The 17,865-nt window shown below is 43.8% G+C and overlaps 1 protein-coding gene and 1 long non-coding RNA gene across 4 annotated transcripts in view; one reads left to right on the plus strand and one right to left on the minus strand.

Annotated features, from left to right (window-relative positions):
- Positions 1 to 17,865, minus strand: part of SMYD3 (SET and MYND domain containing 3) — a 752,343-nt gene that overhangs the window by 391,161 nt on the left and 343,317 nt on the right.
- Positions 8,875 to 14,427, plus strand: LOC146398855 (uncharacterized). Its single transcript, XR_014817527.1, has 2 exons — positions 8,875 to 9,933; positions 11,028 to 14,427. It is a non-coding gene; the product is annotated as an uncharacterized LOC146398855 (long non-coding RNA).

Below are 17,865 nucleotides of genomic sequence, written 5' to 3' on the forward strand. Positions count from 1 at the left end.
CCCTAGCCTAGGAACTTTCCTATGCCGCAAGAATAGCTCTAAAAAGCAAACAAAACAAAAAAACCAAAAATGAAGACCAAGGCTAAAGGGTGGAGGAAAGATAGAGGGAGGAAGAAAAGATGGAGAAAAATCCTACAGTTGTAGAGTGCCTGCTGTTCACCAGCCACCGTGCTAGGCACGCTTCACAGGTGATCTCAAAGAACAGATTACCTTGTGACATCTGAGGGGAAAAGCGCAATTCCCATTCGAGGCTCCATCAATTTCCCAGGATCAGCCCTTTCCTTGGGTAGTAAATAAGTGATAACACATCTGTCACAATTCTGTCTTCAGGATGACACTACGGCAGAGACTCACGTGCCCTAAGCAGCCAAGGGCACTTGAAGGCTTAGTTAGTGCTCTCAGGTGGATGGGTGGCAAGGAAACCCTACGCCCCACGGTGGATCCTAGGACAAATGCATAGGGTTTAACAATGCAGTTACTTTGACAGCAGGTGTGACTGCAGTGGCGGGGACCAATGAGTGATGGAGAAAGTTTAAGAAAAATAAAATAAAAAGGGACTAAGAAGCTGAGAAGTAGAACAAGGAGTAGCAACATCTCCTTAGAAAAGTGTTTCTGTAGGGGGCTCCCATTGTGGCGCAGCGGAAACGAATCCTACCAGGAACCATGAGGTTGCGGGTTCGATCCCTGGCCTTGCTCAGTGGGTTAAGGATCTGGTGTTGCCGTGAGCTGTGGTGTAGGTCACAAACGCAGGTCAGATCCCACGTTGCTGTGGCTCTGGCGTAGGCTGGTGACTACAGCTCTGATTAGACCCCTAGCCTGGGAACCTCCATGTGCCGAGGGAGCGGCTCTAGAAAAGGCAAAAAAAAGACAAAAAAAAAAAAAAAAAAAAAAAAGAGAGAGAGAGAGTGAGAGAGAGAGAGTTTAGGTGGCTTCCTGTGTAAGACACAGTTCTAAGGAAGAGCAGGGCTGGGTTCAGAATTGGGGTGTCCAGCCGCATCCCTGAGCCTCTGCTCCACCCATTATCATGCCACACAACGCCACGTCCCTCCCTCCTCCATGTCTTTACCGGATGTTCTGGTTTTGTTTTCCCTGAGATATTTCACAAGACTTGAAGGCCAAAGTACCAGATTAACTAGAAAAAGTGAATTTTTTTTTCTCCCCTTTCAGAAGGGAAATTTTAACTACCTCACCAACAAAGGGATTAAGTCTGCTCTATGACAGAACTGCATTCAAAATAATGAGGCGGATAAAGAAAAGCTTTTATTATTTTAATGAATTCAAGAGCTGGAAGCATTATTGAGATGAGCAATGTGTTCACTGCCCTAATCCAATGTAATCATGTTTAAAAAATTATTCTGCTTAGGAATTTTTCTGCTACATCAGAACAAATCCAAAAGGTGCTAAGGAGACAGGATATTAAAATTAACTTCAAGTCCCAAGTGCCTTCAAAATAGAGATCAGTACTCTAAGCACCATCTTTGAAATTATTAACACATGTAAGACACAAAGCTTCCTGATATTCTAAGATGGTCCTACTATTTACAATTTAACCCAAAGATTTATCTGTCTGTCATTTAACTCATGTCCTAAGACTTTTTTTTTTTTTTTTTTTTTGCTTTTGGCCATGCCGGCACAATGCAGAAGTTCCTGGGCCAGGGATCAAACCCACATCATAGCAGTGACAATGTCAGGTTCTTAACCAACTAAACCACCAGGGAACTAACTCCATACAAAATCTATGATTCTATATAATTTTTCCACCTGAATCAACTATTTACTTCTGTGTATAAGGAAGCGCATTTAACTACTCTGTTCTTTTGCATCCAAAGCTACTGAAAAAGAAATTTGGTTTCTGACTCCCCTATTCACTGAGTTTCTTGCTTTGTTTTGTTATGTGTTTTTATTTATTTTTTGGCCTCGGCATGCAGTGGCTTGATGTGGGATCCACACCAGGGATTGAAGCCCAGTCGTAGCAGTGAAAACACTGAGTCCTAACTACTAGACTGCTATGGAAGTCTAGTAGTTATCGCTGAGATTGATTCTAAAGAAGAAAACACCATAGTAACTCTTAGCATAAAAACAAATTTGCAGAGTTCCCATGGTGGCGCAGCGGAAACGAATCCGACTAGGAACCATGAGGTTGTGGGTTCGATCCCTGGCCTCCCTCAGTGGGTTAAGGATCCAGCATTGCCATGAGCTGTGGTGTAGGTCGAAGACGAGGCTCGGATCCCTCGTTGCTGTGGCTCTGGTGTGGGCCGGCAGCTACAGCTCCGATTCGACCCCTAGCCTGGGAACCACCATGTGCCGCGGGTACAGCCCTAAAAAGACAAAAAGACAAAAATAAATAAATAAATAAATAAATAAATTTGCTATACAAATGTTTTCATCTTTTAAATTGCTGAAAAAAAGATCAAAATCTTTTCTTTCTCAACAATTTGAATGCCCAAAGAAATAAATGTTACCCAGAGAAAGTATAACATAGGACGTCTATAGTAATACTCTCTTCTTTCTCAAAATATATCACACTTCTTGGCTATTACCTACTACAATCCTGAAACACCAAGCATAGATACGTGTACTCAAGTAACTGTAGGGGCAAAAATGACTTTGATGAAGTGAGGTTAATTGCAGTTCACATACTTTGAGGTTTTGTATTTTTCACTACAGCTCACTCATGATGAACACATCATTTCAACAATAAAAAAGCAAGTCACCAATCTTGGGTTCAGCTTTAATTTTAGCAAGAGCACAGCAGTAGTTATAATTAAATGTGGGAGGAGAGTTCAATTCATCTTCCTACAGATATGTGATTAAAACCACTCATCCCAAATTATTCCAAAATCCTGTCCTCGCTATCTTCAAATGATTATGCCATGTTCAACAACCCCCAAAACCTCCCTCAACATCCAATCTAGACTACAGTACATGAATTGGTCAAAATGCTCTATACCCAAAATTTGGAATAGAATACAATACAAATTTCAAAACTAATAGAAATATTAATAAGTGAATTGGTAATTAAGTTTTTGTAATTAGGGGTCAACTACCTGGTTTATCATTTCCAAAATTCTTCCAATAACATCGTAACTGTCTAGAGTCTGAGAATGCTGTTGTCGTGAGTGTCCTCCAGAATAAGAGAAACAGACTATCCTTAGCCCCTAAGTAGGGCTGGTAAGAAGGTCGAATGAAGCGTGTTTTACATCTATTCATTAAAAATAATACAGGAGCCCCCATCGTGGCACAGTGGTTAACGAATCCGACTAGGAACCATGAGGTTGCGGGTTCGATCCCTGCCCTTGCTCAGTGGGTTAACGATCCGGCGTTGCCGTGAGCTGTGGTGTAGGTTGCAGATGCGGCTCGGATCCCGCGTTGCTGTGGCTCTGGCGTAGGCTGGCTGCTACAGCTCCAATTCAACCCCTAGCCTGGGAATCTCCATATGCCGCGGAAGCGGCCCAAAGAAATAGCAAAAAGACAAAAAAAAAGAAAGAAAAGTAAAAAATAATACAGACTTATTGGTTCATATAACACTATATTGCTAATTCTAGACACGCTAATGTTTCTCTCTGCATAAAGTATAAGAAAACACATATAGGAGTTCCCGTCATGGTGCAGCGGAAAGGAATCTAACTAGGAACCATGAGGTTGTGGGTTCGATCCCTGGTCTTGCTCAGTGGGTTAAGGATCCGGCATTGCTGTGAGCTGTGGTGCAGGTCGCAGATGTGGTTTGGATCTGGTGTGGCTGTGGCTGTGGCGTAGGCCAGCAGCTGTAGCTCCAATTCGCCCCCGAGCCTGGGACTCTCCAAGGGAATGGCCCTAAAAAAAACAAAAACGAAAAAACCCACATGTGGACAGACTGGGACCCAAACCAGGGATTTGTCCTCTGCAGACATGGAGGGGACAGACTAAGACTATTTGTCAAAGAAAGGAACCTCTTGACCCAACCATGAAAGATGACAGAAGTGGGGACACAGGTAAGCGGGCACAGGGCGACAGAACCAAAACCTCCTATCCATGTTATCATGGCTACACCTTAATGGCTAATTTCCCCATCTAGAACCCTGCACGAAAAAGGCGAAGATTTGGAAAACAATGCCCCTAGTTTACCAACCTGAAAGATACTGGAAAAAGAAGCTTGGCTGCAGGGTGAAATAATATTCTACTTAAGTTATAACTTAAATAAATATTCTTTGAGGGGGAAAAATAGCCCTGTAACTCCCTATTTTCCATATGCTCTTATGCTCTTCCTCATGCAGGACGGAGTTTCTATTAGGAAGTCAGTCTTCCTGAGATAGCAGAAAAAGTACAGGGTTTGCGGCGAGCAGTTTACAATCCTGGCTCTGCTAAATATTGCAGAATATATAACAAAATATTGTGCAAGGAACCAGTAACTAACCTCCGACCTTCAGTTTCCCAGTTTGTGAAATGGAGATAATAAACCTGTCTGGAAAGACTATTGAAAAAAATGAAAAATTAAATTACGACTTGAAAAGAACCTAACCTAAGACCTACCATTCAGCAGAGACTCAATAAACAATTATTTCTTCCCCTCTTCCCACAATCTCCATTCTATTGCCAACAGTCAAGGTCAAAACTCACTTGATTACATAAGCAAATACATGGCTGGTTAAGAAAAATTACCTTACAGGTCCATTTCAACACTGGAAGTATATTCACTACTAGACGAAGGTATTTTAAGAGCTTATGTTGTGTATACCCATGTCAGGTATACTATGTTGTGTATACCCAAGTTATGTATACTCAAGGTTGTGTATACTATGTTGTGTATACCCAAGTTATGTATACTCAAGGTTGTGTATACGATGTGGTGCATATCCAAAGTTGTGTATACCATGGGATGCATATCCATAGTATACCCATGTTGTGTATATCGTGTTGTATATACTATGTTGTATATACATCTTTACACAGGTGGCCCTGTTTGGCACTTTAGTAGACTTGCTCTCCAACCATATTCCAGTGGGATGAACATAGACTCTTCCAAAGAAAGCAGTCATCCTAAGGCAAAAAGCACATGCTTTCAAATGTGGTCAAAAAACAGTCGAGGAGTCAAGAAAAGAGGAAAATCTTAAGTAGACCACCTGGTCTCCTGGTCTGAGGTCAGTGTCCTCGGGTATAGGGGACAAAACAACAAGAGAACTGCTTGACTGACATGGGTGTTCCTGGGAGCACAATACATCACCACTTCCTTTGGAGCCTACAAAGCGGAATATAATCACCGGAAGTGAAGCATTCAGTCTAGTAGCTAAAGATAAGAGATCCACCCTGGGTGATGGACAGAAGAAGCTCCCAGTAGGTGGCCCACACTTTGAAAAGGAAAGAGACAGCTAAGGCTGCCTTGCACCTGGAAGCAGGGATGATGATGCCAGAGACGTGGAGGGAAGAGAGTCTGTGAACACACCCTGCACCAGTGGGGCACCGCCAGGACAGCCACAAGGACTTGCAGAGCAGATGTGGAGGAGATAGAGCATAACAAGCACCATCGTGTTGGTATTTTCATCCTAGCAGAACCTGGTGAAGCAAAAATTACATGCCTTTAGACTAGTGTCATCTCCAACTAGGTGCTTAGTAAGAGGGAAGTGAAGAACAGAGGAATATTGGAAGGGAACCAACATTTTCTGTGCAGTTATAAGCAGTTTAAGCAGTGAGTGAGACTTTTTCTCATTTAATTCCACATAATTTTATTTTAAAGAACAGAATATCAATTTTATCTGATTAGATATACTTCTACAATAAAGGTTTTTGAACGAAAGCAGATTTAATTTTGATTCACAGGCTGCATTCTTTGCATGTCATCACCCCAAAGATAAATTACCCCAGAATTCACAACAAGTATTTTTATTGATTTATTTGGAAAAGATACCTATCGTACACCAGTTCTAAAGCAGCTCTCAAAGACCCTTTCAGAGCATCTGAGAGGTCAAAACTATCTTCATAATAATACTGTCTCTTCACGCTCATCATCTGTGAGTGGACAGAGGAGTCTTCCAGAGGCCACATCATATGTGGGTTCACAAAAGACTGAAAACATTTAGTAGATATAAGAACTCAATTGTTGGAGTTCCCGCTGTGGTGCAGTGGTTAACCAATCCAAATGGGAACCTTGAGGTTGTGGGTTCGATCCCTAGCCTTGCTCAGTGGGTTAAGGATCCAGCATTGCCGGGAGCTATTGGTGTAGATTGCAGACACAGCTCGGATCCCGAGTTGCTGTGGCTGTGGTGTAGACCCGCGGCTACAGTTCCTATTGGACCCCTAGCCTGGGAACCTCCATATGCCGCAGGAGCGGCTCAAGAAAAGGCAAAAAGGCAAAAAAAAAACCCCAAAAACAAACAAACAAAAAAAAACAAAACTCAATTGTTGTCTAGTAAGCTAGACACCAAACGGATTTGCAAAATCATAAAGCAAAGTCAATTTTTCTAATTATTTTTGGTTTTTGAAAAATAAATTTTCGGAAATGTATTTTATTAACATTTAATGGATTGATTTAAAGAAATTAATAAAAAGTATAAATTTCTCAGTTTTAAATTCTAACATGATACAAATTGATAGACATAAGTTATACAAAAAAGTATCTTTGGGCCCCTGAATAATTTTGAAGAGGATAAAGGGATCCTGAGGACAAAAAGTTTGAGACTTGCTGGTGTACATCACAGTTTATCTTTCTCTGCTCTTCAAAAATTCCAGGAGACCAAGCAGTGGTACAACTGCCGCAGTCATGCTGACCTGGCCTGGGCTGATCTGAAATTCATTGTTCTGCAAAGAGCAAGGAACACATAGCCTTTGCTCTTTCGCTCTTTCCGACCAAGTTGTACTTCTTTCTGAGTTACGGAGAAAGTATTTTTAAAGTTTACATGCTTTTAGATTTGGAGATAGCTATATTCTTGCTATTCGGTTCTGGGCTTTTGGTGCTTGTAGTAATTGAGATTTTCTTTGGCCTAATGCATGATCAACTTTCCTAATTCTGATCATGTAAACGAATGAATGAACTCCTAAATGGTCCTTATTCAAAGCCATCTCTTCTTTCGCTATAGATGCAATGTTCACCAAAGCTCACTGAGAAGAGGAAAGAAACCCCTTTTAAAGTTTTCTCCTATTTTCTCAGTTGCTTTGCGTGAGTCCTGGACTCTGAGGGCTGCCAAGTCTCTTCACAGGTAAAAACACTTTTTAAAAATGTTGGCGTGGATTGTCTGGTATTGATATGCCCTTATAATCCAGGTAAGTCACTGTTCAGTGTTCCTACACTGTCCTCAGAGAGACGCCCTGTGGATGAAGAAAGTTAGCCAGTGTATTTCAGTCTGAGGGATGGAAAAGCCAAAAAGTTTTAATAAAACTCATCACTCAGCTCACTGTGCAACAGACCACATGAAACGTTACTGCTTAGAGTTTGTATTTCCCAACAGAACACAGGGGTATTAGTGTCAGTACATTTCCCCCCCCCCCCTTTTTTTGCTTTTTAGGGCCACACCTGCAGCATATAGAAGTTCTCCAGCTAGGGGTCCAATTGGAGCTACAGCAGCCAGCCTATACCACAGCCACAGCAACATCAGATCCTCAGCCAAATAAGCGGGACCCAATAGTGAACCTCCATCCTCATGGATACTAATCGGGTTCATTTCCACCGAGGCATGACAAAATATCTCCAGTGTTAAGCTCTTCTTCTACAGGTGGAAAGTTGTGTAGAGACTGATCAGTCAAAAAGAGTGCTCACATGAATACATGGCCAGAACCTTTTAAAGAAAATAGAATGCTTCAGGGAAAGTAAACTTCCAAATGTGTATTCTGGATGAAAAACATCTCCCCCTCCATCATATGTCCACTCTCGTCCCTTATGTACTCAGTTCTCCAAGGACACCAAACTCCTAGACCCACTCCAGTTCCACTCCCTTTCCTACCAACCAGACCCCAAGGGATATATCATTTAATTCCATATAATTTCAATCCTTCTATTACCAGCATCATCACCTCCTTGGCTTTCTGTCTTGGTGTTCACCTGCTCAGCAGAATGCAACATAGAGTTGCACTGTGTCGCACTTTCACCACGCAATTTTCTGCCCTAAACCAGGAAGGCACAAGGCCAAGCAGGCTCTGAAACAATACTGTCTGCACCCGAACATCGGCCCTGCTACTTATGAATGGCTGGGCACTGAGCAATGTATTTAACGTCCCAGTCCAATCCGCAAAGTGGGCATGGTAATAGCAGGTGCTTATCTGATAGCATTGCCGTGAGGACAGAGTGAGGCACCACCCAGAAGGGGCCTGGCACAAAGCAAGCCGTCAACAACTGTTTGCGGTTTGCATTTGCTATAACTCCTGGCTGCGAAGCTGTGATGGAGGAACACGTGGAACTCTGTGGATGAGAGTTTCGATGCGTGCATGGTGCCTGGTTTACCCTTAAAACTTGCATGGGACCCTGGAGCCCTATCACACGGTCCAGATTCATTCCTCAGCTCTCTCAAACCTCCCTCTCTCTGCTCAAGCCCTAACCCTCCCCGTGTGCTCTTCCTCAATTGATAACCTTGCTGCCAAGATCACAGAGAAAACAGAAGCCACATCCTGCTCTCAACCCCAAATCCTCATGAACAGCATGTGTTCCCCTTTCAGAGGAACGGCTTCCCTCCTCCTCCAAGAACCCATTCTCCTGTCTTCATCCTTCCTGCTCCAGCAATCCCAACTTCTACTTCCCAATCGTTCCCCTCGGCCCAAGACCTACTTGGAGCTCTCCATCTTCCAGCAAAGTAACACAAAGCCCTCCTCTGGCTCCATTCACCTCCAGCTACACTGTATTTCTCCCTTCACAGCCACGTTGCTAGGAAAAAATGTCTACACTTGTTATCTCCATTATCCAGGTTTTCAATATTTTATTTATTTTTATTTGTTGTCTTTTTAGGGCCACACCCACGGCATGGGGAGGTTCCCAGGCTAGGGGTCCGTTCAGAGTTACAGATACGAGCCTACACCACAGCTCACGGCAACGCCAGATCCTTGACCCACTGAACGAGGCCAGGGATCAAACCCGAGTCCTCAGGGATGCTAGTCGAGTTCGTTAACCACTGAGCCACGACGGGAACTCCAGTATTTTATAATACGTACTATGCCATCATTAAGGACTATAGCTAACCTTGCGTTGGTTTCTAATGACCTCTTTACATGCAAAGTCAGAGGATTTTAAAGTTCGTACTTTTATGCTCACTCTCCCACCCTTCAATCATGCTACATTTCAGTGGCTTTACTACTCTTGGAAGTTCACTAAGGCAAAACAGTGGCATGATTTGGTCTCTATAACCAAGCAGAGAATACAGTACCCAGCCTGCACTGAATGAATCAGTGAAACGATGAATCAGTGAAAACGATCAGAGTCTTGGTGCCTCCAAAGCCTTTAGTGCGCTATCTCTGCTGATTCCATCTCCAGCAAAAACTTAAAAAGAGATTCAGTAAGTGACTTCTTTGGCAAAGTGGGATATGAGGGACCAAGGTTCTACCTGAAGCTAATTTATTCGGCTCTTTTTTTTTTTTTTTTCTTGTGGGAAATACATTTATACTGGTATAGTGGGTGATTCAGGACTTCAAACTTCAAAGCCTCACCCAAGCTCACAGCACAGAAGGATGCCCAATACACACTCCAAGGCCATAGGGCTTCACCTGTGGTGTTACAAAGATTTTGGAGCCAAAGCCAGTATTCCTCCTCGTTCATCTTTCTTTAAATACAGTTCCAGACTCAATGTTTTCCCCTCTCCTCTCCCTTAAACAAAGTAGGATAGTACTTAAAATTTTGCAAGAGACACACAACACAGAAAAATTTCTTCCTTTATTGTTTCTACTTAATTTATGTTAATGACAGTGTATTAAAGAAATGAAGTGGAGTTCCCATCGTGGCGCAGTGGTTAACGAATCTGACTAGGCACCATGAGGTTGCAGGTTCGATCCCTGGCCTTGCTCAGTGGGTTAACGATCCGGCGTTGCAGTGAGCTGTGGTGTAGGTTGCAGACGCAGCTCGGATCCCTTGTTGCTGTGGCTCTGGCGTAGGCTGGCAGCTACAGCTCCAATTAGACCCCTAGCCTGGGAACCTCCACATGCCGCAGGAGCGGCCCTAGAAAAGGCAAAAATAAGTAAATAAATAAATGAAGTGACTACAAAATGAACATTACACTAAATTAGCAAAATGAATTAATGAATTAGTTTTCTTCATTCCCAAACTCCTTTACCCTAAACAAACGATGCATCTGATGGAGTAAAAGGAACTTAGAGATTTATTTTTATTGTTGTTGTTACAGTGTGGCATTACTTTAAAAACAAGAAGACTATTTTTTGACATTTAGCTTTTCCTCCATGGCTAATTCCAATTCTTTGAAGACAATAAGAACACATAGAGCAGATAATTTTCATCCCTTTCATTCCATAATTTTCTTGATTCAAAACAGCAACCCAGTAGGAGTCGACTGATTGTTTCTATATATTTTGATTGAATCGAAATATAAAGCAGTGAGCCCATCCTCCAGCTCTTCTCTACAGTAATCAAAACCTACCTTCATGAACTATAAAGAAAAAAGTATCAAACCAAATAGCTTGATGAAAGCCAACAAGGAAATATAATCATTCCATTATGGATTTATCATTCACCAAACATTTATTATGCTAGATGCTGGCAATATAGTAAATACTATCCACTTCCCGTCCTCGAGATTTTCAGAGTCAGCAGGAGAGGTGGAACCCAAACCACAATATGGCAAAGATCTTATCTATCCTCAGCTAGGACAGCTGTAAGGACAGATTTTTTTTTTTTTTTTGGTCTTTTTTTTTTTTTTTTTTTTGTATTTTTAGGGCCTCATCCGAGGCATATGGAGGTTCCCAGGCTGGGGGTCAAATCAGAGCTGTAGCTGCTGGCCTACACCACAGCAATGTGGGATCCGAGCCAAGTCTTCGACCTACACCACAGCTCACGGCAACACCAGATCCTTAACACACTGAGCAAGGCCAGGGATCAAACCCACAACCTCATGGTTTCTAGTCAGGTTCATTAACCACTGAGCCAGGAAGGGAACTCCAAAGATTTTTTTTAAGTAATATTAAGGTCTGGGAGGTTTGCCTTGGCTTTGAACTTCAAATACCTATTTCGACTATTATGTGTTTACTACACGCAAACAGACTTCCTTGAATTTGTTCATCATTTCAAGTAAATTTAGCTACGACCCTTTCATCAACAGCTCTTGCCCCTAGTTCCAGAAACCCCAGAAATGGGTAACAAAAAAGTGAAAGGAAATAAAACAACATGACAAGGACGGTGAAAGTCCCCACTGGTATGCTGTGGACCAGGGCAGGGGACTGGCAACCTACCATCATGCGGAATCCACTTTTAAAAGAGTTTAGATGGTAATCTTAAAAGGAACGTTTAGAATGCTGCCTGCTAATACTCTAAAGCTTGTAACCCTTGTAACCCTAAGTTATTTTATTTTCCCATGAAAATACGTTCTACATCATGGTTATGAGCCACGGTTACCTGGCAAAGACCTGTTTCTTTGATTCCTTCAATAAACATCAAATGCCTGGGAGGCACTGTGCCAAGAGTTAGGGATGTAAAGTCAAATAAGACCTAATCTCTGCCCCCCCCCCAAAGCTTAGAGTCTAGTGGAGGAACTCAGTGTTTAGAAAAGAATGCTCTAAGTGTTTTCTAGAATATGCACAGGGTGTTTTGGAGATTCAAGAAAGGGAGCCCCCAAGTCAGCTTGCAAGGGGACCGCCACAGAACAGCTTCCCTGTAAGAGGTTGCATTTGAGCTGAATTGGAAAGTGAGTAGCGATCAGCTACATTAAAAAGGGGCTAGTAGGTAAGAGGTAGAACACACACCCGACCGACGGCTGATTGAACCATGCGAGTGGGTGACACAAAGGAGCCTGGAAGGACCCAGGTGTCTGGCTAGGGGAACAGATTCATCGTGGGCACTGGGCATAGGGAAGTACAGGAAATAGGAGGGCAGAGATGGCAAGTTCATATGCAGACCACACCAAGTTTAAACCTTTGCCTTACGTCTGCTTGGAACAGCAGGAGATTTCAATTTAGGGTTTACAGCTACAAAGCTGAGGCGTCACAAGGTATGAGACAAAGGAAAAGTGCTGCTCCAAGCACCCCTGCAATGACAGTGCACAGGGGCTACCTACCCCCACCCCCAAGACGGCATCGCAGTCTCCACTTTTTTGCCTGTTTGCAGCTCATGCTTTGGCCTTGGCAGCAAGGCACACCTCAGGAAGCTCTGGCTAGCCACAGGGCCCAGATGAGGAAACAGAGCCAGAGACAGAGTCAACAACTTGCCTGGGAGGAGGCACATGGTCTTCTTGCTGCAGGGCCCAAGCTCTTCACTAGGAGACCAGACTGCCTGGTTCAAGAAACAGCAGCAATTCCCTCTCTTAGGAACTCGTGCTTTCCGAAAGCAGGCTCTAAGTCATTGAGACATCATGTGTAGTTATCAAGGCAACAGATGCTGAGAGGCAGTCCCTTTCAAACTGTACCTTTTAATCATGTTCTTTGTTACATGCAAAGGGCCTACTTGAATACTAGGATGGCTCTTTAGCCTTTATAGGGTCATCTGGGTAGCCCACCCTTAAGGAATGGAGGCGTCTCCTTTGCTCCAACAAATTTGCCGCCCTTTTTTTGTTGTTGATATTCTGCTACAGTCTGCTGTTGTGCTTCATTATATCAGACCAGGAACTCTATCAATCCCTAGTGAAACTGCTTGGAGAATCTGCAAACCAGGCCATCTATCACAGGGCTTCTAAATTCTCAAGAGTCATTGAACCACATGCTTCTGATCACTGCATTAAGGATCTGGACCCACGGTTCAAATGAAAGATAAGCTTTCCGAAGAAATATGTTGCCAGTGAGACCCCAGTACGTTGAAGGCTGTAGGAAACTGAGATGCCTAAATTATTCTAGTTAATGGGCTTATTCTCCACTGGTTATGCACAGTAGATTGAACGGGCAGTTGCAGGTGCGAACCGAGAGGTAAACAGACCTCTAAATAAGTAAAGAGCCAGGGAGCACTGGCCCGGGAAGCGCAGGTTTCAGAATGAATTATTAAAGCTTGCACTGGTTCACACTTAAGGGTAAGACTGATTTTAACATGAAAACGTCTTATCCTGAATGCTGCAACTTTAAGGTAAAAATAGACTCATTATTCCCCTGGCTCTCTTTCTCTATCATTGGTGGAAAATGAAATAGCTCCATTGGGTTGTAATTGATGCGTTTGACACTAAAATTTCATTCTCTGTACAGCCATCCTTTGAAATGCACAGTAAGGGAAGAAGAGCATCTTGACATGCAAAATAGCACGTTTGACAAAAACCCACTGAGATGTATGCGAAAGAGCATTTTCCACTGGGACAGAAATTCAGTTCTATCTCAAAGTTCCCCACACATCTCAAATTTCACTTTAAGCAAACATTTTGGAATAAACAAATATACAATGGTTAAAAGAGGAAACTGGCTTTACTTTCGTTTTTTAGAAATACCCAATATAGGTAAAGTAAGGTGTAAATTTTTCTATTTTCTTATTTTACACAAGCTATTTGTTGAAAAATATGAAAAGCAAGAAGATGCTTAGAATATCTAGCACATAAGTGCCCAATTTATTGATCTGAATTATCTAAATACACACACAAGCACAGACTATATAAATATAGCTATGTAATCAGTCCAACTCCACTTATTTTACTTTTTTCCTCTTCCCAATAATCTGGTGACGACATCAAAAAAATTGCACTTTAATCCGGATAATAACTTTAGATACATTTCCAAAATATTTACTGAGCATCTACTTTGTATCAGGTACAATTCTCTGTGCGGACAGAGCAGTGAACAAGAGATACTAGGTCTTACTGTAACAGAGCTTAATTCTTCAGAAAGGGACACGGACAGTACCAAGAAGCAAAGAAACGAGATAATTTCAGGTAAGGTTAATGATATGATGAGAAAACAGTGATGTCACAGGGATGAGAAAAGAAGAGCGACTGAGGGGAGCACCAGGGAAGACCACTTTCTTGGAGGTCCTTTTCACCTGAACCCCAAATCATAAGAAGATGGTCATACAAATTTTTTTTTTAAATTTCAAGTGGTGGGAGAAGAGCATGTATAACAGAATTAAATTTAGCTGCTTACAACAGAATACCCAATAAAATGGTTTATCCAAACAGGGAATTCCTCCTCCCACAGGGGTTCCTCAGTGCAACTGCAGACCTGCGCTCCCTTCCCGCAGTGGGGTAGGTCCTTCCTCCTTCTGCTCACTCAGAGGGCTAGTCTATCACTGAGCAGGAAATCAGCATTCTGGTAGAAGAACGGAGACGGGGGAAGGGTGTAAGTGCAGCCAGCCTAGTCAGTTCCTTCGTACTAGAAAACAGAAGCTTTCCCAGAAGCCCTGCCCATACACCTCAACTGACATTCGCTCTGAACACTGTCCCCCAGCTACGGCAAGGCGGCCTGGAAAGCTGCATGCTTTTAACTGGACCGGGCCTTTTCGCAGACCCCCGACCTAGGACTCAGGAAGAAGGAAGCGTGGTTGAGTCTGCCTGCGAGGAGCAGCGTCTGCTGAGGCTTGCTAGCCAGGGCAGTGGCAGGTGCAAAGCCATCGATGTGACCATGAGCTTGGCTTATGAAACAGACCAGCGTGTGGGAGTGTAGGGAACACGAGTTAGTGAGATGAGAGCCACGGCGTTGAGGGCCCCCGGTCCTGGATGTGCTGAATGGGAGAAGTGTTCTTCATACAAACCTCACGGAACTCCCCCCCATCCCCCGCCCCACCCAAGGGGATGGGTATCGCCTCTACAAATAAGGAAGCCAACTCTTAGGTTAACCGACTGACCTCGATTCACAGAGTTAGGAAGGAGAGGGGACCCGACTGTAACTCCTAAATTCACGCTCATAACCCCTCGACCTCTTCTGCTGCCTTCATTTCCCCACTTTTAACAATGCCTCTGAATACTGGAGTTCCCGTCGTGGCACAGTGGTTAACGAATCCGACTAGGAACCATGAGGTTGCAGGTTCAATCCCTGGCCTTGCTCAGTGGGTTAAGGATCCCGCATTGCTGTGGCTGTGGTGTAGGCCGGCGGCTACAGCTCCGATTCGACCCCTAGCCTGGGAACCTCCATATGCCGCAGGAAGCGGCCCTAGAAAAGGCAAAAAGACAAAACAAAAACAACAATGTCTCTGAATACTGAACTGATGGGACTCATCCTTCTACATCCATGCTGGTTATTACCACTGTCCTATTCACTCACATGTTATGAGGACTGTTCCTTTATTTGTTCTAATCGTTTCAGTAATTTGGAATTCTAGATAGAGGAATTTCCACGTGACTCTTTATCTAATATGTGACTCTTTATCTAATATGTATGGGAAGAAAAAAAAAATCTTAAAATCCAGACTGACTGTATCCCTTTCTGACATTGAGGTTTGGGGATGTGAAACTCACATTAGTGGGAAAATAAATCTCGATATTGCTCCTTTTCACTCTGAAATACCTGGGGAGGAAAAAAAAAAAAAGAGAAATTTCAAAGCTCCTGCCAGCTCCTCAGTGCTGTGAAACATTAATGAGCTTCTGGATTTGCAAAGGTGGGCCCAGAGCCTAAGGATGTTTGAGAGTTAAATTGCTCTGCATAATGAAGCAAAGGTAATTGAGTTTCCTGAGGAATTAGAGAATAAAGAGGTCTAGGAGAATGGAGCAAGCAGGGAGCTAGGAGGGCTGCTGGCTGTTGTCTAACCTCACGTTAATCTCTCAGGGTTCCAGTGCATCCCAGATTCCCGAAGGAGGGAAGAGGCGGCAGGGAGTGAGGATTCTGTAGGTGAATCTTGAGGGCAGGGGCTGGGGGAATGCTCTGAGATCACATCACACCCAGGACAAGCCACTATTTCAAATCTGGGAAGAATAAAAAGGAGATGGTGAGGGAGTTCCCATGTGGCACAGTGGGTTAAGGACTAGGCATTGTCATTGCCATGGCTCAGGTTCGACCCCTGGCCAGGGAAGTTTCCCACGCCTGGTGAGGCCAAAAAAAAAGAGATGGTGAGCCTCCAAGAATGCAATGAGGCCTGGCAGAACTCCTCTGGTTTCTCTAAGGCAGACACAGGGAAAGGGGGCTGTTTGCTTACACCTCTCACCCCGAACAGGAAGGCCCTGCAAACTGAGGCTGCAAGACAAGACATCAGACCAGCCTCGAGTTTTCATGAGTGCTTTAGGTAAACCTCGTTCCCTCCCCTCACCCCTCAGCGCCCCCCAACCCCGCACCTCAAAGCAGAGTCATCTGCATACACAAATGTACCTGGCTGGCAGCCTGGTGTAGCTAAACCTCCCCAGGGACTGTTTGCACTGTAGTAGTTAAAAAGGTCTGTTTTCCTCCAGAGACCTCTCTTCTCTGGGTAAGTGTCAGTAAGTTAGTTCAGGTAATGGTGCATGAACAGGTGTCTGGCCTCACCTGTGCTGCTCCCCACCTGCCCCCTGAGCACCAGCAGGACTGGGCTGCCTTGTCTCCTCCCAGTGCCAGGTTACATCCTCCCCTTCCCAGGCACAGGCTGTTCCCTCTTTTCCACGCTGCACCTGCTGCCACAAAACTATCTTCTGTGAGGACTTCAAAAAGCATTTCAAGGAGTTCCTGTCGTGGCGCAGCAGAAACAAATCCAACTAGGAACCATGAGGTTGCGGGTTCGATCCCTGGCCTCATTCAGTGAGTTAAGAATCTGGCGTTGCTGTGGTTGTGGCATAGGCCTGCAGCAACAGCTCCGATTAGACCCCTAGCCTAGGAACCTCCATATGCCGCGGGTGCTAAAAAGACAAAAAAAAAAAAAAAGACCAAAAAAAGAAAAAAAGCACTTCAAGCATCTTGGCCTCCAGACGGCCTCCCCCAGCCTCCACATCTATGTCCCCGTCACACTGAGGTTACTCCTTCCAGCACAATGGGCTCTGCCAAAGTCACTAATTTACTCCTATGTCACCCCAGGAGCTGTACCACAGAGCGTGGCACCAGGCTTACAACATAGCAACTGTTACATACATTCTTGAGAATAAATGCACCACCTAAAAGCTTTCACTCCAAAGCCTAAAAAAAGATAATCAGATACAGACCTACCCAAGGAGAGTCTATTTCAAATGACTGTCAGGCAGGAATATGTCTTCCCAAATCCTGATTTTTCCTTCAACACGTGGCTATGATTCTTTCAGGCTCCAACCCGACCCTCTTATTACCCTTCCCCAGTTGAGCCAACAGCGGCCTTCAAACCAAAAGATGAATGCGAATTGTGAAATGCGAACATTCTTTCATTCAACAAATATGTGTCTCGTGCTTCATACAGGAGGCACAGTGCTAAGCTCTGGGACTATACTCGTGAGCAAAACCAGCATTGCTCCCAACCTAGTGGAATGAAACCGAGGAATGCGTGTTTACGATATTACAATTGTGATAAACGCTTTTTGATGAAAATGACAAAGTATCACGGAGAGTGTTATAGTTTAATAAGAGAACCTAACATAGTCCGGGTCTGGGTCTGGGTCGGAGGTGGGAGATTTGCTAATATGAGTGTATATGGACTAGGGTAGGTTACCTTTGGAAGTAGGCGTTTGTTAGCGACTGTGTGTGTGTGTGTGTGTGTGTGTGTGTGTGTGTGTGTGTCCATGCTGGTTAGCAGAGCGTGAAAAGATGATCGTTACAGTGATAAAAGCCTGTGTGCAGCCTGAAAGAGTCTGCAGAGTCTCAGGAACAGAGAAGAGGACAAGGCGGCTGGAGCCATGAGCTCCCAGTACAAGTGAGTGAGGTTGAACTGCAGTGTATCCAATTGGCTAAACTGAATTATTTTTCCTTCCTGAATCTGTCAGA

Source organism: Sus scrofa, chromosome 10, assembly GCF_054392235.1.
Source record: "Sus scrofa isolate SSC_HxYL_T2T_F1_AM1 chromosome 10, Sscrofa_HxYL_maternal_Yorkshire_Landrace_v2.0, whole genome shotgun sequence".
Classification (NCBI taxonomy): Eukaryota; Metazoa; Chordata; class Mammalia; order Artiodactyla; family Suidae; genus Sus; species Sus scrofa.